Source organism: Ambystoma mexicanum, chromosome 10 (genome assembly GCF_040938575.1).
Source record: "Ambystoma mexicanum isolate Mex_15411 chromosome 10, UKY_AmexF1_1, whole genome shotgun sequence".
NCBI classification, from domain to species: Eukaryota; Metazoa; Chordata; class Amphibia; order Caudata; family Ambystomatidae; genus Ambystoma; species Ambystoma mexicanum.
In genome coordinates this window covers 756,094,983-756,121,789 of record NC_090932.1, presented here as the reverse complement: position 1 = coordinate 756,121,789, position 26,807 = coordinate 756,094,983, and positions in this window count along the sequence as shown.

Genomic DNA, 26,807 nt, shown 5'->3' with positions numbered 1-26,807 from the left:
CGCGGAAGGCCCAGCCGACCCCGGGAGAAACTCCCCGACACTTCCTCCTGACTACCTGGATTATACAATTCAATATTCCGCTGCTCAGATGCAACAATAGTTGAAAGTCAGCTGATAGAGTATTTTTGACTTAAAATAAAATAATACTTTCAACCATGTAACATACACATTTGCAAAATATAATTTTTAAATATTAATAAGATGTACGTCTACTTTTGTGTACTTCCTCAAATTCTGCTCTTTTTCATAATGATACACAGAAAAATTGAACAAGTACATACAAGTGTACTTGTTATAACTTAAATAATCTTCAAAAAGTATTCTTATTAAAACTTAAATAACCTTTAATTGGTATTTTTCCAAAAGCTATTATACATAAATAAAGTGTAATTGGAATTTTTCAAATTTCAAATATCGTATTTTCAATTGGACTCATTTATAAAGGTTCTTATCATAATTGGCAGTAAGTGACAGCTTTAAGGGGTGATGGGGAGGCTGTTGCAAAAAATACATTTCTATTTTGAACAATTTAAATAATTAAAATGTTACACAACTACATCAACAAAACACAATTTCAACTAAAAATCATATATTTCAATTAAATACATTATAACAAAATAATTTTTAAAATAAAAAAATACTTTAAATCATTTTACATATGAGGGCAATATATATTATTTTAATATGTATTACATGTAAATCTACTTTTACACACATCATTCATTGCTGGTGATTTTTGTAAATTTACCCAGAAAGAATTGAACAAGTACATACAAGCTTTCACATTATAAAATAAACAACCTTTAATTTTTATTTTTCTAAAGGCTTTTATGCATACAAAAACTGTAATTGGAATCATTAAAATTTTAATTTTGGTATTTTCAATTGGACTCTTTTTCAAAGGTTCTTATTAAAATTGTAGGTCAGGGACAGTTTTTAGGGGTGATGTGGAGGCCAACACAAATATATCTACATTTTAGCAAATATAAATAAATTCAATTGTACACAGCTATATCAAAATAACACAATTACAACAAACATTCACATTCATATATTATAATTCAAAACGTAATGTATAATAATATAATCACTTAAACACATTTTACAAACAATTACACAACCTTGACCAAGCACAGGAAATTATATGATTTCTTTTTTGTTTTTTTACAAAAGAGTAAAGGTTAAAACAACAAAAACTAAAATTTGAAAAACAAAATAAATCATTATGTTAAGGTAACAACATAAAATATATTATCAATACATTTAATAATATAGTATATTTAAATAAAACATCATGGTACCTTAACTCACCTTTCTCACCTTTCTTCTTACTCCTAATGTATCAAATGGCTTCACACTCGAAGAATAGATGTTTCCAAGATTCTAGTTACAAAATAAACATTGTGTTGTCTCTCCAGAACCGATCAAATATTATTAATTTCAACAGTAAGTAATATATTACAAAATCTTTAAAAAAAATCTCCATAAGGATAATTAGGAAATGTACACAGATACACTAATAAGGAGGCTAGTATTTTTGTCTTGGTAAACAAGAGTTTGTACAATTTATATTTTAAAATATTCTCAGCGAATCCGAGTGATTTGCCCACGGCTGAAAGTACCGCAGGCAAATCGTTTGCATGACAAAGTTGCAAACTACCAAACGTTTGCACCTTTCTCATGCAAACACACATATATTCTCACACCCACACACACACACACAACACACCCATTACACCCTCCCACCCACACCCTCAGCACACCCCCACCCACAGCCCCAACATAACCAAACCCCACTTACCTTCATCTTCGTGCTGGTTCCTGCAGCGCCAGTTCCCTTTCACTTCCGTGATCGGGTACTGGCGCTGCAGGGTCCTTTTCTTTTCTTTTTTTTTTGTAACAGAAGGCTGCGGGGGTGTCCCCCACAGCCCCGCTCACTATACCATAAAGTATAGGGAGCAGGGCGATGTGGGGGACACCCCCGAACCCTCTGTTTTTTTTATGATGGTTCAAACCTTTGGTGGTAGCATTTTTAGAACTTTTGGTTCATGCAAACCTTTGGATGCAGGAAAATCGTTCTAAACCATTCTCAACAGTGTCAATCTAATCGATCTCCCATAGCTTTCCTCTTCACCCTGTCAGGATTGGTCACAGAGGTACTCTGATCTATGCCCAAAGCATGCAGAGCAGAAGTTTCATTGGAACCTGGCTCAAAAGTAAGCCCAAGATTTTCATTCAACACATTCTTGGATGGTATTAGTATAGTATAATAAAGATAAGCAAGTTCCAGGACACTCGTGCTTTGAACAAGGTAAACCCTGCTCGTTTTCCAATCACAAATACAGGCACACAATTACGTAGTAGTAATGCTTTCCTCCATAACATATTTTACAATTTAGGGAGCTTTTCCCAGTTGTTCAGATGACAGAATTCCAAACCATATACAATGGGCAAAACGATCTTGACATTGTAAAATGTTAAGAGAGGAAGTAGGGTAAATTGGCAAAATGTGTACTTTCATTGCTTCTTTTGGGCTGTAAACAACCCCATTCTCTTTTTCAAGCGTAGAGAAGGAATATGTTAGACTAGCTAAAGATTTGGTATCCCAAATAGGTCAAATTATTAACCATTTCAATCCTGTTATCTGAAAGTCCCCACAAGAACTTTGGTATCTTGTGTGACCCAGAAAATGTATTTTCTTTGTTTGAGACGTGTATATCACTAATTCATTTTCATTAAAATAATTATTCAAATATACCATTGCAAGCTGTAGAGCTATGGGAGTAATATTAAAGAGGACCAAGTCATCTGTGTATGCCAAACATTTGATCATGTGTTTGCCTTATCCTCAGGAGAAATATGAATCAATTCTAAGGCCTACTGAAATATAGAGGTTAATAAACAAGGAGACCTCCAGTAGGGAGAGTATCCATGTAAAAGTGGTGAATCAGGGAGCCACACATCTTGCAGCAGAATCAATTCATAGGAGCTAAAATCAGGGGAATTCTGTTGGTCATAGGAAAAGGCACCTATGTCCTCTAGAATTCCAGGATAACACTTTCCAGTTGGTGATGTTAAAGAAAGAGAGTTCACTGCTGGTCATGAGAACACATGTGCTTCGTGTCAGGCAGTGGGTAACCAAGTCCAGTCTCTATTCGAGGATGCTTCCTTGGATGCTTCCTTATTTTATTCTTGCTGAATATTAACTAGTATTTGTTTATGGTCAGAAACTCCAACTGGGAAGGACATTTGTAATTGGCTCATAGGCTGTTGCCTACTCAAATGAATTAGAGGCTCAGGCTTCTGACCCACAGAAGAATTACCTGAGGCAACAAAGAGCTTGTAGCCCCAGGTGAGCACATAGCTAGCTTCCTCCCACACCAATTTGGCAATCATTCTACATTCTCTGGATACATATCTCTGTTTGAGACATATTTTTTTGATATTTGTTCTGTTAGTCTTAGCAGTGCACGGTGGTGGCGCGAGTTATGGTTGCTTAGCTTACCATAACTTGTGAATTTCAGGGGTTTTTCGGTTTTACTTGGAACCATAACGTCCCTTTAACACATTTTTTTCACTGAATTTCATAGGTTTTTTAGTAGCACAACTTAACCACAACGTCCCTTTAACAAAGTTTTTTCACTGAATTTCATAGGTTTTTAGTAGCGCAACTTAACCATAATGTCCCTTTAACAAAGTTTTTTTACTGAATATCATAAGTTTTTAGTAGCGCAATTTAACAATAATATCTCTGACTTTATGTACATGTAACATAGAACATACTGAACCCCCTCTACTGAATTTGATGTCCGCGACCTCTTCTAATGTCCGCGGACAACAGCACCACTACCCAAAAAGTCTGGGGGGTATGTTTAATTGTTATATCATAACATATGAACATTTTACAAATTCACAAACCAGCACACATACACATTATATGTAGTAATAAATAAGAAGTGTAACCCATATATATATATATATATATATATATATATATATATATATATATATATATATATATATATATATATATATAGTAGAAAGGCAAACACGGACCGCAAGGTCGGGTTCCTTTAGAAGCCGCACTCCCTCCAATTAGTGAAATCCATTAATATCCATCAGCAAGTGCTCGCCGAAAATGTCCGGTAAATAGGAAAGCAGACCACTGCACAGCAAGAAAATTCGCTTAAGAAGGTTTCAAACTTTAATTCAAAAATTTATTTGCAGTAAAAAAGACGGCTTCCCAGTAGCAAGAGGAGGCTACCTGACGCGTTTCGCCACACTCCTGTGGCTTGTTCACAGTAGCTCCACCCTGTAATGGGAGCTCTTTTAACCCATGGCATACCAAATGAACACAGAAAAGGTGACTTTAGAAAGTGTTGGTTTTACATTTGGGCATCTTTTACAGTGCAAAAATGCAAAATGTAATTCTAGCCCCATGTCTGCATATAGACAATACTTTACAACACTAGATAGATTTAACCAGATGGTACATGTAAAAATCTACGTTCCGTCTAAATTCTAAAATAATTTAGAAAATCAAAGTGTTTCTCTAGTTTTTGTGCGCCTCGTCAAATTCGAGCAATAAACATCAAATAAGCATCATAGTGACGCTAATCATAGTAACACATATATAGATGTAATATTATATGCAGAGTTCTTTAACAACAAAAACCCATAAGTAAAATGTTGATATACACGGTAATGGTGTAGCTTTATGTAGTTTCTGATACTTAAAAGGAGATTTTTAATCAAAGTGCAAGTGCATAGCAGCTTTTAGCGATAAAAGTGCTGGTGCATAGTGCAATATTTTAGCAGCATGATACGATGACCAGAGCATCGTCTTATAGCCATCAATTAAAGTGCAAGTGCTTTACTTAAAATCAATACTCCTACATAGCACGACATTACTCTTGATTTATAAATGCTCGAGAGACCTTTTATGACTAGAAAAGACTGGTTCGCAGTCATATAATGGTATATACTATATTTTGAAAAAAGATACACCTCAATTAGATATTTCATTATAGACTGTGTTCATGGGTGACATGTGGAAAAAGAAAAGATTAAAAAATCTGCCCATACAAAGCCATAGGGGAAGACAAGAAAGGCAGGAAAACGCAAAAACATGTTGGAACATAATCAGGGACACTAAATCATTATCTAAATATACAGGGGAGGGACAACAAATTTGCTTTAACTGTAATAAATACAAATAGTACGGTCTACAAGATGTATGGCCTATTGGACACGGACACATTGAGCAATATTATATACAAAAAACTTAGAATAGTGTGATGACTAGCTGGCACATTTTAAGTTCCCAAAAAAGTATACAGCTCTTCATCCACATTGTGGCCCATCTATATGCTATATGATATGTCTGGTCTCCTCTTGTCGTAGCAGTTTCTCATTGTCTCCTCCTCTCGGGCCGCAAATTACTTTATGGACACCAAAAAACCTCAGAGTACTTGGGTCTCCATTGTGGTATTCTGAAAAATGTTTGGCCATAGGATATGCGTGGTCTTTGTTGACAATGGCTCTGATATGTTGTAAAATGCGTATCTTTAATTTGCACTTAGTGCTGCCAACATACCATTTCGAGCATGGACACTTCAGAACATATACTACCAGTTCAGACTCACAGGTAATTCTACTGGCTATTTGTATTTCACTCTGGAGGATAGGATGTGTATAGCTTCTGCAATTGGACACATATTTGCATGCTTTGCATTTGCTACACTTGAAGAAGCCTTTTTGTCCCCCTGTGAGCCAATTGGTTCCTGTCGATGCATCTTCGGAGACCATGTAACTTTGAACCACCAAATCTTTGATAGCCAGACTTTTCCGAAAGGTAATATCTGGCCGTGCATTTAGCATACTTCCTAGATCTTTATCCACCTTTAGGACTTTCCAATACTTGGTGATTATATTTCTTATGATGGTAGAATGGCTCCCGAAGGTTAGTATTAGCCTGGTAGTGTCTTTTTCTGTGGATTTGCGAAGATCAGTTTGTGATGTTGTTAACAAGGTTTGTCGATTCATATCTCTGACCTTCAGGTAAAATCTTTCAATTACTTGTTTGGGATATCGCTGTTGAAGGAAATTATGAGCCGTAATTTTACTTGCTGAATCAAAATCTTTCACATCACTGCAATTCCTTCTAATTCGAATGAATTCTCCGTATGGGATGCTCCATAAAAGACTTTTAGGGTGTGCACTATTGGCATGCAATGGGATGTTAGCTCCAGTTGTCTTCCGATGCAATTCACACCCAATTTTTTGATCAGTAATTTTTACCTTCACATCCAGAAAGACGACAGATTGTTCACTATGCTGTTCAGTGAATTGTAGGTTCAGTTCATTAACATTAAGGAGTTTAACAAACTCTTTCCAAGTTTCAGCTGTACCATTCCATACAATGAATAAGTCGTCTATGTAGCACAGCCACAAAATGATTTTATCAGTGAAGTGCTCATTTCCTTCGGCCCATTAGACAGTTTTCTCCCATTTACCCATCAAAAGATTTGCATATGGAGGGGCAAAGGTGGTGCCCATTGCGGTTCCCTGAATTTGACGGAATAATTCATCATTGAAAAGAAAGATATTATTTTCTAAGCAAAGTCTTATCATTTCTAAAATCATTATAGAATGGTTGAGGTAATTGCGAGAGCGAGTTTTCAAAAAAGTTTCACATGCTTTGATGCCGTCTTCATGTTGTATGAATGTGTATAAAGATACCACATCCATAGTGGCAAGCAGATATGTTGGTTCCCACGGCAAGTCATCAATTTTGCGAAGGAAATCAGTAGTGTCCTTTATGAACGAGGGCAGAGTTGAAACAAATGGGCACAACGTCTCATCCACAAATTTAGACATGTTTTCAAATAGCGAGCCACATAATGTGACTATTGGCCTCCCAGGAGGTTTAGAAGGATTCTTATGAATCTTGGGGAGAAAGTATATCGTGGGGGTCATAGAGTGGCGGGTGAACACAAATTTCACCATGTCCTCATCCAGTATCCCAGCATTCTCCCATTTTACCAGGAATTCCCAGACTGTTGTTTCCATCTGGTTAATGTTTTTTTTCAGGTTTCTACAGACCAGTAAGTACACACACCTTACCAGAAGCTATTAAGTGTACTGCATTTTACTCATATATTTGTAAACTTTCTGTATTAGATACAAAAAAAGTGATATTATGTTTTTTTCGCACAGAAATGTCTAGTACTCTGGAGTGGCTAGAGGAGCATTTTCCACGTGAGGAAATGTCTGAAGATAGTGAACCTAATGGTAGACACTTTACTATATAAACCAATTAATAAATATTATTTTATATACATTGAACATATACATTTATTTTGTACAGACCATACAAAAATTTAAAATACTAAAGAAAAAGAAGTATTGGAGAAGACTCTCCAGCACATAGAAGAAAAAATGGACCTACTCATGGCAAATTTTAACAATTTAAAAAACTTTGTGGAGGATCACGATCACTTGAAACAAACAACTACATACCATTGTCCCACATGTACCTGTCCTCCCTCACCATATCCCAGTCAATTATCCCCAAACCCTCTCCATGAACCAAAACGTTTTGATGAGACTTCCATCTCTTCTTCGCCTCATATAAATCCTATTGAAACCCCCAATTCTCCTGTTTTTGTTTCAGTTTCTGCTTCACCTTCCCTGTCATAAATTTGACATCCATATAAAATAAAGTAAAATTATTATATTGTGTCCTAATTCATTTCTTGTCTTTTTTTAAAAAGCAGTTCAGGTGTCCGCGGACAGCGCCGGTGTCCGGAATGTCTGTAAAGAAACGAAAATGGGAGCGTCCTAAGGACACTACTTGAAGGATACCACTGAAATAATTCAAGAGACACAAGAAGCTGGTCAATTTGAGCTCCTAGATCCTGCTACAATATCCAATACTTCAGAACATTATACAATTCACCCATTGCACTCTAATGACACCATAGAAGATGCACTAGAAATGTACCAAATGCGTCAAACTAAAGGATCACCAATCAGCATATGGGAAAAAAGTATAGAAGCACATGCTTTTCCTCTATTCTTTCCTGTTGGCAAAGGAGGAAGGTACGATGATAGACCGTGTCAAATAACAGCATTAGAATACAGCTCATTACAGATGTATTCTGAAGATCCCAGATTTAGACAAAATGTGGAATACATATTGCACCTACTCTTTGAAAGTGAACTAGCAACTTTATGTTACAGACTTCCACACACATTAAAATCAGGATCCCACTTTCAAAATATGTCAGCTACACAATTATTACAAAAAGTGCAACAAAAGGATGAGGTTTTACAATCAAATATTACAAATCTTTTAGCAAACATGCGTGGTACTAAAGAGTACTGGTTTCGACATCATAGAGATGTATGTTGTATAAGAAACCTTGGCTGTCATGAGCACGCCCCTTTTGGACTTCCTGGTCCCTGTTTCAAAGGGGCTTACACTCCATAGTACTCCCAACATGGCCATCCAGCGTAAACACCTCTTTCCGCTACATGCGCTGGACGTAGCCTATTCTATTTATAGACCACGCTTTCCGTGGCTCCGCACGTCTCAATGCTATCGCAAGTGGCTACCAGACGTGTGCACCTAGTTTGCAGCTTTGTTTCCTTGTCCTCGTTCCCTTCCTCTTTCTAGCCCTTTCCTTTTCCCCTGTTTCCTGGATTCCCGTGCAAGTCGGTCTATATTCCACGATCCCGGAAGTGAACGCAACCTGGAGTCGGAGGAGACTCGAGCAGCCCTAGTAAAAGCCAGGTCCATCGGCAAGAAGACAGCGACCAAGGACCCCAACAAGGACCGGATCCAGGTGAGAAGGGGGGAACTCAGTGACAGTTCGAGATGCCACCCGACCCATCTAGATAACGTCATGGAAGCCGTTCGGGACTTAATGCGGCATATGCAGGAACTATCTACCGAAGTCCAAAACTTAAAGGCGGAAAAGGCCGCACTTAAACAGTTGGTCGTATCCAGGGATTCTGCCACTAAAAAAGGGATCCTCTTGGGCGGCATTGTCGATAAGGTTGACGGTTCGACAAAAATCCTTCGCGGATTTTTGGATTCATGCCTAGTCCATTTTACGTTCAAGCACTATTACTTTTCTACTCCCAGGGCCAAGGTAGGATTCATTATATCCCACCTATCTGGCAACGCCTTGACTTGGGCTACGCCCCTCGTTAACACTGGGGATGCCGTCCTGGATGATTATGATGGCTTCATACAGGCATTAAAGAACATGTTTGACCGTCCTGAACAGGTCTATACTGCACAGGAACGCTTGTTAGACTTTCAACAGGGTACTAGGATATGCTCACTTATGTGACGCGATTTAAACAATTAGCCAAGAAAGCCGATTGGTCCTCTGAGACGAGCTTTACCCTGTTTAGGAGAGGTTGAATGATGAGATAAAGGATGAGTTGGCCAGAGTAGCTCGACCAAACTCATTCCAGGCACTAATGGAGCTTGCTATGCAGATTGACTTCCGCATACAGCAAAGGAAGGCTGAAAAGAAAAAGTCAAAGGGGAATCCAACCAAGATGTCCTTTGAGAGCACAGTCAAGACGGATAATAACCCAAGTTCAGCCTCTGAATCAGAACCCATGCAGATTGGAGCATTTTGTGGACCTATTTCCCTGCAAGAAAGGATGAGAAGGCTCCATACAGGCTTGTGTATGTATTGTGCTTCGGACAAACATTTGGTTAGTGAATGTCCGCTAGCGCCTCCTCAGTGTTCGGGAAATGCCAGCTCCCAATCCTAGATGGAGCAGAGCTTCGGGAGGGAGATGTTTGCTCCACGTCAATTTCATCCTTAAACTCTCCTGGACAAAACAAGCTGATCATTCTCCAGGCATTTCTATCACCCTCCAAGAGCAAGGCCTATCCCATTTTGGCCTTGGTAGACTGTGGAGCTATGGGGATCTTCATCGATCAAGACAGGGTTGCGGGCCACAAGATTCCTTATGAAACACGGGGTACCATGCATACCCACTTGGTTTGTTACATTAAGTTGTGCAGAATATGCTGACTGGATTCACACATGGTCAAATATCACTTGGTAAGAAAACCTTCACAACAATAGGTATAATCTACCACACAGGAGCCACAACCAATGCAGGTCACTATACTGCATATATAAAAAAAAAATGTGGATGGTTCGAATGTAATGATAGTACCATTACTCTAAAGCAGAGATTACCTGCAAATCTTACAAATGCTTATTTAATCTTCTTAAAACCAAAATGTATTAACTAAACTGTACCTAAACATTAACTAAACTTCTATTAAAAAACTATAAACTGTTACAATATGCCAACAGCTATATAACTGCCCCAAGATTCTACAACAACTAAACAGATAAATGAATACTACTAAATTATATCTAACAATAGATAGTTAGAATACGCCAACTGGTATCTAACTGCCCCAAGATTTTACAGTAACCAAACAGATACATCAATACCACTTAATTATAAAAAACTATAAACAGTTAGAATATGCCAACAGGTATCGAACTGCCCCATGATTCTACAACAACTAAACAGATAAATCAATACCACTACATTATAACAAAAAATAGACAGTTAGAATACGCCAACTGGTATCTAACTGCCCCAAAATTTTACAATATCCAAACAGATAAATCAATACCACTTCATTATAACAAAAAATAGACTGTTTGAATATGTCAACAGGTATCTAACTGCTCCAAAAATCTGCAACAAGCCAATATATAGAGCATTAGCCAGAAACAACAAGTGAACATGTTAGAATGATATAATATTGGTTCGTCCTCATTGTATATTTTGGCCTATGCCCAGTCGCTTTGCGAGGAAATCCGTATTACAAGGTCGTGACCTTAAGTGAATCAAACCTTCATTTTAGGTTAGAGCCGCCATTTTAGTTAATTGTACAAAGTCACCATGTGGCCTAAAATGGCCGTCTTGTGTTCTCTTGTTCTTGCTTTAATCTTTTCAACCTCCGAAGAAGAGTTAATGTCCAACCTGCCTTCAGGCTACATGTTAGGGTCATGTAGACCTTGTCCTTTGTTGACCTCGGGATCAGGGGATTACTTGAATTGGCGATGTTAACCTACAAGTATACAAGAACAATAACGCTATCCAAATACAACATGCGAGACATTTGTTTGACCTTTATTAAAGCAATGTGTAAAAAGTGTAAAGTAAAACTTAGAGAATAATAATGTTTGTTAGTAAATGTATTAAAAAGTAAACCGCATGCATGAGATATGTAAATTAGGAACGAACCTGGCGTGACCCTAGCCCAGTACATGATTAACTTGAAAGAGGCTGGACATCGTTATAACGAAAATGTATCAATAGGCTGATGTCCAGCTAGCAAATCCTGCTCACTGCTCACATTGAACCCTGCTGGTGGTCTCTGTGATGTATTGACGGCCAAATAGCTATTTGTGTACTTTGTTTTGTAACTGTTCAGTTTTGTAATAAAGATTCTGTGAATCTTTACAAGCCCGTGTCAGTGTATTTCTCTTTGCATGCTGTAAAAGCCTTAATATTGTATTTTTCTGATTCCACAGATGGCGCCCGAATAGGGACCCTCAAGATCAACTTCGTCTCGTTGAAGGTTGGCTCAGCTACCGGACCGGTATCGGACGGTGCCAACAGAAGCAGCCCCTCTGGACGAGAAGTGACTTCCTCGACAGTACTGCACGATCCGATCCCTGAACGGTGAGCTGTAGTCCGAGACGACGTCTTGACGAGGGTCCATATCGAGGTGGGTAAATTTGCCAAAATCGCCAGACAAGTGGGTCCTTAGCATTGTCCTTAGTAACCCGATCAGGCCTCCCAGTCCTTTGGTCAGGTGAAACGTGACCCGATTCTTAATTTAACCCTGACAATTTGAATTTGGCGCATTGTACTCGCGGGCACAATTACTTGACCAGGTAACACCAGAACTTTGATATGCCAGGGAAATTGTCTGCCTGCTTTAGGGCATTATTCCTCAGTGACAGACAATCTTTGGAAGATAGCCGTCCCGCACCACAGGAGGGGTCGCCGGCATGTACTATGTACTGTAAGAAAGGCTTTGGTAGTATAGCATTTAATGACATTTGGCACAGACAGACCACACATAATATCTAGTGTCTGTATTAGTAAAGAAAAAGGCTAGACCTGCAGCATTTGACACATTGCATAGTTGGAAAACAGAAGCTTTGCAGCAACAAAAGAGTAGAGAGAAACATATGCGTAGACATATGACAAGTGTCGAAAAGGCACCGTTATATGATCAAAATAAACAATTGGAGTCAGTTAGGAACACAGGCAGGGAGTTTCTATTAGGCATTCAGAAAATGTACCCTTCAAAAGATTTTCATACGTCAGATGAATTGATTAATAAACTTTTGCATGAACGAAGGCCCGGTGCCTCTGCGCCACCTCCGTACGTCCCTCCTCCTGGCGCTTTGCCCCTTCCCGTTGTTATTCCCCCTCCTATAGTTCCTCCGGTCCTCCCTGCTGTTCTTCCTGTTCTTCCAGCCGTCGCTCCTTTGCCTGCCCCCTTGCCTCCACCTATTGATATTCAGAATGTGCCTACTCTTCCTCTTCCAAGTGATTCTGCATCACATGTAGTAGACCAGGGAGCGAGACCAAGGGTTGTGACTCGTAATACTGTGTCCCCAGTAAAAATAATCCACACTCGAAAATTTAAAAGGTATTCCTGAGAAAAATGTTTCTATTGAAGGATTAGGGACTCATTTGAGTACAAAGTGGAATAGATTAAACGATGTAGATTTCCCACAAGGGTTACGGGATTTGAACGCTTTAGCATTGTCCAGAGATACTGCGAGGAAGGTATATGAGCATGTTGAGAGGATTTTTGTGTATAGGAAGGAGTTGGAAGAGTTACAGAATGTGGAAGCAGAAGGTGATAGTTTAGGTATTATGTTCTTACAGAAACGGTTTCTCCTCGCCGTGAATTAAAAGGTGAGGAAGCACGAATTTGTACAAAGGATGCGATAAGATGGATTTCGGATATTTCGGTAACTCCAGATGAAGTATATGACACATATCGTCAGTATACGTTCGAAATGCAAAAGAAAGAGATACAGGTCATGGTAGAATATCTGCAGAATGAGTGTGTAAAAAGAAATATTTGTTGTCCTGCAGAATTGTTGAGTGTTTATAAGAGAGCCTTTTCGATTGATACTTCTTCGACTGCCTTCGCGCTTGATTTGGCTCTGTTGCTTAGTAAGTGCTCGGAGCTGCCTACTCCTCAGTTGCCTATGAGAGAGGTCCATCCGAAGTTTGTCCTGAAAGTTGAGATTGCGGCCGATGCTGCACGAGGAATACTTGCGGTGGACATCCCTGCATATTACGTATCGCAGTTCGTTCACGTCCCGTTTTCAAGGCAGGAAGTAAACACCATAAAGCAATCTATTCCCGATGTAAGAAAGAATCCGACCGGGTTCTATAAAGGAATAGAATCGGTCTTACAGTCATCGGTATTCACCTTAAGTGATATTGATTTATTATTTCCCGTACTCCTGCCAGTTGATTTGTGGAAACAGATTAGGACTGTAGATGATGTACCTGGGTTAGGAGATACATGAGATAACATGGTTAGGCTAGATAGAGAAAGACCAGATGGCGAGCGACCGCCTCAAGTGATATTAACCTTGCCTGATAGGATTATTGTAAAATTGAAAACTATAGTTCCTGAAAAAAGAATCATTTGGGACAAGCTTACGGCCTGTGTCCAAGGAAAATGAGGGTGCTACCGATTTCTTCAATCAGTTTGAACAAGTATTTTCAGATTTCAGTGAACAAGACATAGGCACAGAGTCAGGGAAAAGGCTGTTGGTCGATAAATTTGTACGTGGATTGCTGCCTGACATCCAGTTACAGATTATGTCTTCCGAAAGCGCTTGGCATGTGAAGTCTCAATCAGAAGTACTGCATATGGCTCAGTACTATGAAAATCGTGTGAATAATGAGAAGGAAAAACTTGAGAAAAAAAAGGGTGACCTGAAAACAAAAGTCCTATTACAACAGATTGTTAGAAACCCTAGAGGGGGTAATCAATTTAGAGGTCAGCACATTCCACAGGGAAATACGCCCCTGGCTCCGGTAACCATTAACCAGTGTGCCTATTGTCGACAGGAAGGCCACTGGCGCGCACAATGTCCGACCTTGCAGCAAAGGTCATTTGGGAACAGGGGTAGACAATCCAGAGGTCGCCCAGGTGCAGGGGGCCCTGGCAGAGGTCAGTTTGCACCAGAATCATAGCAACCTCCTTCACAAGATAAGCAAGTTTCGAATGTGGATAATAGAAACATTTTTTATCACCCTTCTGCCGCGTACCTCTCTGAAGAGCTTCCTTTTGATAATAGTCTGTTTCGCTAGGATTGCCCGAAACAGGATTTGGAACCGACGCCTATTCCCGTTCATCAGAAAGGCCCCTACGTTGAGATGGCGGTGGGAAATAGGAAGCATCTATTTTTAGTAGATACGGGAGCACAGAAATGTTCCATTGACCATTCATGGGTTCCAAATATTCCCCTGACAGGGTAGTCCAACGTTTCCGTAGGGTATTCAGGCATACCTGTAGTTTGTCCGGTCTCTTTGCCGGTACCGATAACACTGGGTCCCTTCACGGAGCAGTGTCCATTTCTACTTACCACAAACTGGGCCTCATCATGACTTCGGCGGTAACCCTTAAATCCGGCAATAGCGCTATTACCGCCGGATTTAGGGCTTCGGCGGATTTCGCCCCAGCTCTGAGCTGGGGGGAAATCCGCCGAAAAAATTTGCGCTATTACTGCCAGCAGGAAATCCGCCAGCGGTATTAGCGCGAAGTTTCCCATTGAGCCCAATGGGGAATGGGGCATTCCCGAATGGGCTCAGTGGGGAATGGGGACTTACATTACCGCCGAACTCATGATCCGGCGCTATTAGCGCCGGGGAGTTCGGCGGCAGGGCTAATACCGCCCACGCTAATAGCGTTACCGCGCAAGTCGTGATGAGGCCCACTGTGGGGAGAACTTGCTGGGGTTATTGCATGCAGTAATACATTGTTCTCCGGACGGAGTTCGGTTAACAATTTCACCTCAGCAATCACTCGCCTCTCAGTTTTTGACTTGACCTTTACCGCCAGAATTCAGTAATTTTCTGGAATGCTTATGGGCAATTGATGATAATGATGTGGGCATTCTTGAAATTTAACCTGTTAAAATTATTCTGAAAGATGGAGTAAAATTGCCTTGCATCCCGCAATATAAGATCTCAGTTGAAGGCGAGCAGGCTTTGAAATGTATAGTCTCTGATTTTGTACATCGTGGAGTAATTTAGGAAATTACGGGTAGCCTATGTAACAGCCCCATTTTGCCAGTATACAAAAAAGGTGATAATGCGATTCATTTTCGGTTTATAATTGATTTACGTGCTATTAACAAAATTGTGGCTCCTCAATTTCCTATTGTACCTGATGTTACAACGATACTAACCATGATTCCGGCTTCTGCCACTCATTTTAGCGTTGTTGACCTTAAAAGCTTTTTTCAGTATTCCCGTACACAAAGATAGTAGGTATTTGTTCGCACTTACCCTAGGTGGACGCTCGTTCATATTCACTCGTGCACCACAAGGGTACACTGAGAGTCCAAGTATTCATAGTAGGGCATTAAAAGAGAAGCTCGATACTCTTGAGTTGCCTACTACTTGCACATTACTACAGTATGTATATGATCTCCTCTTGGCTGCTGATTCTGAGAGTGCCTGTAAAGAAGGCATCATCTTGTTGCTTTGTCATCTAGCGAAACATGGCCACAAAACTTCACTCAAAAAATTCCAATATTGTTGTCAGGAGGTCGCCTATATAGGCTATCTCCTGTCAAAGGAGGGAAGACGGTTGACACCTGAACGAATAAAGACTATTTCTGGCATGTCTGTCCCAAATATGCAGAAGGAAGTTAGAGCCCTGATAGGTATGGCTTCTTACTGTAGATTATGGATCCCTAACTTTTCGTTAACGATTAAACCAATGCTGGCTTTGGCAAAGAAGGGCATTTCTTCGCCATTGCCATGGACTTTGGAACACCAAACAGCATTTGATTTGCTCAAATCCGCGCTGTGTTCAGCACCAGTTTTAGGAACTCCAAATTGTGACAAGGCCTTTGTGTTGTATGTGCATGAACGTGATGGATGTGCTTTGGCTGTGTTAACGCAGGAACATGGAGGGAAGAGTAGGCTGTGTGGCTATTTCTCATCCGGCCTTGATCCTGTTGCATGCGCTTTGCAGAGATATTTGAGAGCTGTTGCTGCTGCGTCTGTAAAACAGAGTGAGGGAATGGTCCTGGGTCATGCGTTAACCCTAATGGTACCTCACTCTGTAGATATTTTATTGAATAGAACTCAAACGCAACACCTCACTTCCGCACGATTGACAAGATATGAACTGATCTTGTTTGCCCTCCACATTCAAATTCAGAGGTGTTGTGTATTAAATCCAGCTGAACTTTTACCTGTCCCGCAAGATACTGTTGATGGTGACAAAACGTCACATGATTGCCTTTATGCGACAGAACAAGAGACTAAAGGTAGAATCGACCTGAAAGACACGCCTTTGAATAGCCCACAAGGAGAGCTATTTTGTGATGGCTCTTGTTTTAAACTTCCGAATGGTACATCCACGGCTGCTTATGCCGTTACTACTGTAAGCACGATTGTGGAAACCAAAAGAATTATGCATAATGCCGCGCAGGCCGCAGAAATTATAGCGTTAACTCGAGCTTGTGAACTTTCTGAAGGGCATACAGTAAATATATATACCGATAGTCAGTATGCTTTTGGGGTGGTTCACAACTTCGGTAGACTTTGGAAAGAACGAGGTTTCTTGACCTTGCATGGCACGAAAATTCAGCATGGCACTTTAATAGTGCGATTACTTTCAGCACTCGCACTTCCTGTTTAGCTAGCTATCAAAATGTGCAGCACATCAAAAAGTTACAGATGATATAGGAAAAGGGAATGCTTTCGCTGATCAGATAGCTAATCAAACTGCCACTTATTTTAGTTCAGAAATGTATGCTGTAAGAGAAACTGTAAATATTTTCACTTTTGGTGAAAGTATTGATTCCGTAAAAGACATTCAAGCAGATGCTACTATAGAGGAAACTAAGAGATGAGTCGAGGGTGCAGGAAGGTTGGATGATGATGGGTGTTGGGTGGACAATGTTGAAGGAAAATAGTTACTCCCTGACGCCTACATTACAATGATGGTTCTTATGGCTCATGGTCCGACACATATTTGTGTGCGTAAATTGACTAAAATGCTACACTGTGTATGGGCCAATGATAAGATTTTCAAAACTGTGGAGCGCTTTGTCCGAGGGTGCATGGTCTGCTTGCAGCATAATGTAGGAAAAGGTACCTCGACTCCTAGAGGAAGTTTCGCTCCACCTTCTGTTCCGTTTGAGGTTATTCATTTTGATTTTATTGAAATGGAACGTTGCAATAATCTTAAATATGTGATGGTTGTTATTTGTGCTTTTAGTAAGTGGGTTGAGGCCTACCCTGTTAGAGATGCAACGGCCATAACCACGGCAAAAACTCTGTTGAAAGAGTTTTTTCCTAGGTTTGGGCTGCCGAGAGTCATCTGGTCGGATAATGGGCCACACTTTATCGCTGCTGTAATCCTACAAATATGCAAAAGATTACAGATTGATAAACGGTTCCATTCGGCCAGACATGCCCAAAGTGCCGGATTAGTTGGAAGGCATAACGGCATTATAAAGAACAAGCTCTCTAAGACATGTGCTGGCACCAAGTTAAAATGGCCGGACGCATTACCGATCATGTTGCTGTCGATGAGAACAACCCATCAAACTAAGACTGGGCTCTCTCCTTTTGAGGTGGTAATGGGGAGACCTACTAATATTTGGGGCATGCCAAAAAGTAGCTTGTTGCGGGATATAGAGAATGTGCTTCTTTCAGATTACTGTAACCAGTTGACTAAAAATCTGTTACCATTATCATTATCGTTATCATTACCTTTATGATACGAGAGTCCTGGTCACAGTCTACGACCGGGGGACTGGATCCTCACGAAAGTTTTTGAGAGGTCGTCTTGCCTTGCACCTCGGTGGAGGGGTCCCTACCAAGTCCTGCTAGTCACCCAAACTGCTGTGCGGGTAGCGGGTCGTAAGAACTGGATCCATGTGACGCACACCCAAAGGATCCCGCAGCCTGTGCCATATGATACAGAAGACACAGAATCCCTTCCCACTGCTGTAACCAACATGCCAGAAACAGCAACAACCGCCAAGAGAGTATCGGAGACTGTTACAGAATTCGCAAGGCCAGACAAAACGGCCATCTTGTCTCCGCACTCTCCAACAATGGAACTTCCGGATCAATACTTTTCTGATCCCATTTCCGTTTACTCGCCACCTCCAGTAGGAAGTGACAACACTTTGTTTTCTGATCCTTCAGCACCAGAAATTGTGAAATATAATTTATGTCCAAGGAAATAGACGTACAGCACAGTTTGACTGTGCGATTGTGGAAATCATTTGAGGGCTTGCCTTTTGGCCCGACTGTACGGAAGGATTCTGTTGGCTAAGGGTTGTGGGAAAGACATTAAGAAGACGCGCGACTGGAGTCACCAGCAAACGAACAATTGGTGTTTTTTCGATTGAAGACTACAATGCCTGCACACGCTACCGAACTTTTAGATAAATGTGTGACTAGCAGAGACAATGATCAAGCATGCAATGGGACCCCAAAAGTGGATTGTTGCCTTTTTGTAATAATAACTGGATTTTTAGTAACTGTTGGTTTTGTGTTATGGTATCTGGAGGAAACATATCCGCTAGAGGACTTTTTACATATTGAAAATGTATCTGTTATCCCCACTCCTTCCGTGCAATTGCATACTATGGGCCTCATTACGACGCCGTAAAACCCTTAACGCCTGACTCGTAATGAGGCCCTATATCACCTAGAGATTCTTCGCATAGACGTAACTATCAGAATAATACCCTTTTGTTAATCATGAATGCCACTCATGCAATTTTAAATAGAACCAATTGCTGGATCTGTTCACATCTACCGCAACATGGGGATAAGGGGCTAGGTTGGTATATTCATCCTTAAACCTTTGACAACTGCTTGTTATGCTTCTCTTAGAGCACTATTCTTTGGCCGATGGAATGACAGCATCTCAGGGAACTTTGATGGTACAAATCAGAATAGTTTTGAAAAACGTGTTTTAATGCCCCTGGGATGCTCGCTTTTTGCAAATAGGAGTAAACCAAACGTTGCTTCTGTTAGGCCCTCTGATAGATTGTCTCGTCCTTTTCAGTCTTTAATCTCTTTCAAAATGACTCCTATAGACAATAAGGATGCCACGCCTCCATCTTATTCTGTTAATCATAGCCCGATTCAGTATCCTTCTACATACAGAGGAATGGAACACGGTCAATGGGTAATTTTAGAAAATGCGCCAAAATTGTGAATTTGACTAGTGAGAACAGACCTCTGTACGTAGGCGAACCTGTCTATTTTGTTTGCGGTAATGTGGCATTTCCATGGTGGCCCAGGGATTGGCAAGGAACCTGCTATTTATGAATTCTATTACCTGGGGTATTTATTGCCAGTACTGCAGAAATTTCGAAAACTCGTCCACATTAGAACAGAAAGCGATAAGATTAGTGGCTCTTCAGAACCGGATGGCATTAGATGTCATTCTGGCTGAGTGTGGAGGAGTATGTAAATTAGTGGGGTCCGCTTGCTGTGTTTACGTACCAGACCCCTCTCCAACGATCTTTAGGGTTATCCAAAATCTACATGTTCTTAGTTCAGAAGTGCATGTTCCTGAGGGAAACTGGGAACTTAGTGCATGGTTTTGGGACCTCCTACGGTCGTGGAGATGGAAGTTGTTTTTGGCCCTGCTGATTATCTTGGGAAGTTTTCTATTCCTTTGTTGTTATATACAGTATCTCCCTGGTATATGTTCAGTATTAGGGGGGTGTTGCGCGCAAGCAACAAGTGTATTAGGGCATAAAATATACGCCCCTTGAAAAGGTTTCCAAAGAGTATGTGTTGAAAGAAACTCTAGTGGCTGATCTAATGGCAATAGATATGTCTGAAAATGATTTGGGTGTATAGACGTTGAAATGTGGAGTTAATCGCAAAATGATTGAAGGTAGTTTAGCGCTTGGCATAGGCCAAAAGGAGGGTTGGTTAGAACTGATATAATATTGTTTCATCCTCATTGTATATGTTGGCCTATGCCCAGTCGCTTTGCGAGGAAATTCGTATTACAAGGTTGTGACCTTAAATGAATCAAACCTCCATTTTAGGTTAGAGCCGCCATTTTAGTTAATTGTACAAAGTCACCCTGTGGCCTAAAATGGCCGTCTTGTGTTCTCTTGTTCTTGCTTTAACCTTTTCAACCTCCGAAGGCGAGTTAATGTCCAACCTGCCTTCAGGCTACATGTTAGGGTCATGTAGACCTTGTCCTTTGTTGACCTCGGGATCAGGGGATTACTTGAATTGGCGATGTTAACCTACAAGTATACAAGAACAATAACGCTATCCAAATACGACATGCGAGACATTTGTTTGACTTGTATTAAAGCAATGTGTAAAAAGTGTAAAGTAAAACTTAGAGAATAATAATGTTTGTTAGTAAATGTATTAAAAAGTAAACCGCATGCACGAGATATGTAAATTAGGAACGAACCTGGCGTGACCCTATCCCAGTACATGATTAACTTGAAAGAGGCTGGACATCGTTATAACGAAAATGTATCAATAGGCTGATGTCCAGCTAGCAAATCCTGCTCACTGCTCACATTGAACCCTGCTGGTGGTCTCTGTGATGTATTGATGGCCAAATAGCTATTTGTGTACTTTGTTTTGTAACTGTTCACTTTTGTAATAAAGATTCTGGGAATCTTTACAAGCCCGTGTCAGTGTATTTCTCTTTGCATGGTGTAAAAGCCTTAATATTGTATTTTTCTGATTCCACAAACACTGAAAACAAACAAACAAATAGACTGTAGCATAACAAAAAAAGTTTTTTTTTTATCCGACATGGATTTTTTTTCTCCCACAAACCCAATGATTTTAGCAACAAACACAGAAACTGAGCAAATTGCACAGTACACTGGTTTGTAATCTGCTAAATATGAGGGTAAAAAAAAAAATGATTATTCAATGTTATAAGTCGTTACAAAATACCAATACTAACATGACCTTTTCTTTTTATCACAGAAATGAACAAGAAATACATGTACTCCAGTTACTAAACCAAACAGTAAGTATATTATCCTTGGTCCCGAAAGCGTGCTTTTGCAGATTTGGTAAAAAATCCTTCCAGTAGTTTTTTTTAAAATGACCAAAAACTAGGTCATAAAAAATGAGTGATATCTGTGTTCGGTCCGCGGACACACTTCCCTGTTCGGTCCGCGGACAGTGCCCTGATTGGCCAATCGGCTTGCGTGATGTCCGCAGACATGCGACTGGTTCGCTGACTGGATGGCGTGGAGCGTGAAGTGCGCCAGATTTTCGGTAGCGCCCGCCATCTTGGATTCATGGACGTCCGCGGACAGCGCGGTGAAACTTGGTTTAAAATTTGTATTTAGTAGAGTGTGTTGGTGTGTAAGAGTGTTTGGAGAGGGTGGGAGAGTATGAGATAGGTTAAATGTTGTGTTTGTTTTTTATGTGGTAGACGCTCTTGTTGTGTTCGATTTATCTGCGGACAACAGGGCTGTTCTGAAATGTTCTAATTAAACTAAATGGGGGAGTGTTCTGAGGATGCAATATGTGTCCGTTTTGTTTGCAAGCAAGCTGAAACTGTTCTAAGAACACTTGCGGTGTCCTGAAATGTTCGTAAATAAACAAAATGGGGGTGTTCTGAGGACAATGTCCGTATTGTTCTCTGGTAAGTTGAATGTGTTCTAAGAACACTTGTGGTGTCCTGAAATGTTCGTAAATAAACAAAATGGGGGTGTTCTGAGGGCGCTGTCCGTATTGTTCATTGTCAAGTTTAAAGTGTTCTAAGAACACTCGTGGTGTCCTGAAATGTTTGTAGGGGGTGTCCTGAAGACGCTGTCCGTATTGTTCTCTGGCAAGTTGAATGTTTTCTAAGAACCCTCGTGGTGTCCTGAAATGTTTGTAAATAAACAAAATGGGGGTGTCCTGAGGAGGCTGTCTGTATTGTTCGATGGGAAGTTGAATGTGTTCTAAGAACACTCATGGTGTCCTGAAATGTTTGTAAATAAACAAAATGGGGGTGTCCTGAGTATGCTGTCCGTATTGTTCGATGGCAAGTTGAATGTGTTCTAAGAACACTCACGGTGTCCTGAAATGTTCGCAAATAAACAAAATGGGGGTGTCCCGAGGACGCTGTCCGTATTGTTCTCTGGCAAGTTGAATGTGTTCTAAGAACACTCATGGTGTCCTCAAATGTTCGTAAATAAACATAATGGGTGTGTCCTGAGGATGCTGTCCGTATTGTTCTCTTGCAAGTTGAATGTGTTCTAAGAACACTTGTGGTGTCCTGAAATGTTTGTAAATAAACAAAATGGGGGTGTTCTGAGGACGCTGTCCGTATTGTTCATTGTCAAGTTTAAAGTGTTCTAAGAACACTCGTGGTGTCCTGAAATGTTCGTAGGGGGTGTCCTGAAGACGCTGTCCGTATTGTTCTCTGGCAAGTTGAATGTTTTCTAAGAACCCTCGTTGTGTCCTGAAATGTTCGTAAATAAACAAAATGGGGGTGTCCTGAGGAGGCTGTCTGTATTGTTCGATGGGAAGTTGAATGTGTTCTAAGAACACTCATGGTGTTCTGAAATGTTCGTAAATAAACAAAATGGGGTTGTCCTGAGGATGCTGTCCGTATTGTTCTCTGGCAAGTTGAATTTGTTCTAAGAACACTCATGGTGTCCTCAAATGTTCGTAAATAAACATAATGGGTGTGTCCTGAGGATGTTGTCCGTATTGTTCTCTTGCAAGTTGAATGTGTTCTAAGAACACTTGTGGTGTCCTGAAATGTTTGTAAATAAACAAAATGGAGGTATTCTGAGGACGCTGTCCGTTTTGTTCGTTGTCAAGTTTAAAGTGTTCTAAGAACACTCGCGGTGTCCTGAAATGTTCGTAGGGGGTGTCCTGAAGACGCAGTCCATACTGTTCGCTGGCAAGTTCAATGTGTTCTAAGAACACTCACGGTGTCCTGAAATGTTAGCAAATAAAAAAAATGGGGGTGTTCTGAGGACCCTGTCCGTATTGTTCGCTGGCAAGTTGAAAGTGTTCTAAGAACACTCATAATGTCCGTGGACATTAATGTCTAACCACATTTGTGTCTTTGAAATTGTAAAATTTCTGCATGAAGATCACTATTTTTGGATTCCAATGGAATTTCACAAGTGGCATATTTTTCAACAAACTGTAAAACAGTGGCATCACTGTATTGACCAAATTTAGGAGCATCTTTAATCCATAAAAGCATGCAGATATGTGGTGCTCCTCTGGCTTGGTATTCTTTCCCCCAAAAGAAGTGTTGCACTTCTCCAAGGGGAGGAACAGTTTTATTACAAATAAAATGTACCATAGCAATGAAGCGATGGTGAAAATATCTTGAAACATTAACAGGATCCACAGTACAAAGTTCTCCAGGTGTTAGTATATCTATGTTTGTTTTGTTTTTGTTTGATATGCGTAAATCTTCCCCTGCATATTCTGCACAACTTAATGTAACAAACCAAGAGGGTGGGCCAAGGTTTCTGATTATACATTGTACATCTCCGTGATGTCGAAACCAGTACTCTTTAGTACCACGCATATTTGCTAATAGATTTGTAATATTTGATTGTAAAACCTCATCTTTTTGTTGCGCTTTTTGTAATAATTGTGCAGCTGTCATATTTTGAAAGCGTGATCCAGATTTTAATATGTTTGCAACTCCGTAACATAAAGTTGCTAGTTCACTTTCAAAGAGTAGGTGGAATATATATTCCACATTTTGTCTAAATCTGGGATCTTCAGAATACATCCGTAATGAGCGGTATTCTGAAGCTGATATTTGAATAGGTCTCTCATCGTACCTTCCTCCATTGCCAGTAGGAAAGAGTAGAGGAAAAGCACGTGCTTCTATACTTTTTTCCCATATGCTGATTGGTGATCCTTTTGTTTGACGCATTTGGTACGTTTCCAGTGCATCTTCTATGGTGTCATTAGAGTGCAATTGATGAATTGTATAATGGTCTGAAGTGTTTCATATTGTAGCAGGATCTAGCAGCTCAAATTGACCAGCTTCTTGTGTCTCTTGAATTATTTCAGTTGTATCCTTCAAGTTTTCTTCAATATTAATTTCTTTGAAATATTCGTTATTCTCTTTAAGATATTGCAAGGCTTCTCTAACTTTATGTAAATCTACCAGCTGTTGCCAAATTTATTTGTCTTTTGTAGTTACTCCATTTACCAAGATAATTAAAGATTGTTGCATTGGACGTTGCACTCCTAGAGTGTGCACATTTTCTTTTAGATCTAATGGTAAATACACTACTTTTCCACGAATACCTTTCACTAATTCAGAGGGAGATAATTTTGCTATTTTTGTTTGAAGGCGTAGTATTGCTTGAAATGGGTGCACTGTTTGAATTATGATGCTCTCATATAAATTAAGTTGTTGAAGGGCTTTTGGTAGTGGATATAATTCCAAATTATTTGTGATAGCACGTGAAGGAGTTTGGTTGTTGTCAAGTTTTGTAGTGCAGTAACTACAAAGTATTACGGGGTCAGTTATTTCGTATTTGTTTTCTGCTATAAGGCAGAGAGCTAATGCAAACCATTTAGAAGCTTCATTGTCCTCTATTTTGTATGACAGGTCTACAGTTTTTGTGTTACTTTTATAAAAAGTTCTGCAGCAACATACACACAAATGGTTTGGTACTTCAGCTGATATACTTTTAAATTTTAACATTTCTTTTTTGTATGTGTGTAGTAAAAGGTTGCCATGTGTAGAATTGTTACTAATTTGGTTTACAGCTATTTCATTCTGTAAGTGGGTTTCACTTCCAAAATACTTTTTCTGGATATAGTCGATTTCTTCTAGTAGGTCTTTTGCTGTACCATGTAGAAGAATGTTATTTAAATTGGCTAGTGCTAAAGCAGGACTTTTAGCATAGTAGAGTTCATAAACTAGATTTCTTATAGTTGAATGATGTGTTGATATCCTTTTGATATCATGGAAGGTGGTTTTGCAAGTAGGTCCTGTAATGCAGGCCAATGAATGTCCTTGTAGTCCTGTGTACTTGCGTACTGGATAGGTATCTATATTTTGCAGTAGTTTAATTTTGATTTTGTCTTTGCTTTTCACATATTGATTGAGGAATTGGCGTAAAGACTTGAAAAATTGTTTGGGAATGTTACACATTGACGTGCATGGTCATTTGTACACTAGACGTTCTGATTCAGTTGATTGGAGCGGTAATTCTAAGTTTTCAGAACATATTTTTGTAAGGAGTACTTCTTGTTCCATTATGGTATTATTAACTTTTTCATAACCTCGACCACTGCTATGTATGGAAATTGTATTTGTTTGCTTTTGTTTGTACGCTTCTTCATTAAAGTATGGTTCTATGCTCGTAGTGTGACTCCATTCACCTCCGCAGATACTTAAGAAGTTCTTTCTGTTGACATTTCGTTTATTGAGAAGTCTTTTTTGTAATTTAGATATTAGTTTTGTTAGTGGTTTCATTTTGTTTAACACTAAAATAAATAACTTTCTTTTGAGAAGAATTGCACTGTCTATCAACGCTTCTAAGATTAATTTCCTACGATAGGTTTTAAGCATTGAACCTGGTTTCTCTCCTGTTTTTATAAGATTTTGAGGGACTTTGAGACGGAACATTTTGGCTAAAATACTTTTCTTGGTATGCTTACTTTGAACTATATCAAGATTTAAAGAAGCAGTTTTATCTGTAGCGATAGCTGATTTTCTGCTAATAGTTTTTTGTTTGGTTTACATTTTGATAGAGGAGGCAACATTTTTGTACTTGAAACTTCTTTTGTTTCACTAAATGACTGTATTAGCTGTTTTGTTTCAACTTTTTTTTACAAATTGTACTAGAGATGGATGCTTATGTTGGACACTTTTATTTTCATTTGCTCTACTTCTGTGTTGCTTTCTACGGACTTGAGAAGGTATGGGTTGTGGTGTTCTGCAATGTATGTGTGCTGTGTGCATGAGTGTTTGAGTAAGATGATAAAGATGTATGTAATGGTGTGTGATTGTGCATTGGGAACTACAACTAGTAGGGATGGGTATTCTTGAATTAATGTGTTACTAAACTGGGGTTCAGATGACAGAAAAAAGTAAGCTAGTGGTGTGGAGAAGTATAAATAGTATATCTAATGCTATACAATTAAAACAGTTGTTTGTTCTATAACATCTAAATTCTAGAGGTTGAGTTAGGTAATTTGTGTGTCGAAAAATAGGAATTTGTGGGCCATTCTGGCTGTAAATCGCTATTTAAGACATGGGGATTTTTGGACAGAATGGTGCAGAATCTCTATTTTTAGGCACAGAAATAGCATGAATAACCTTACACTGTGTTTGAGTAATAATACAGATATTATGGTGATATTCTACTTACCTTTTTTCTAAAATGAACAGGTTACTTCTTAGTTATTCTTTGTACTTCAAATTCGGTTGATTCTTTTCAGCAGAATGGTCTTCACTGAAATTGTAAAAGAAACAAATTAGTAATTGTGTTTGTATATAGCACTGT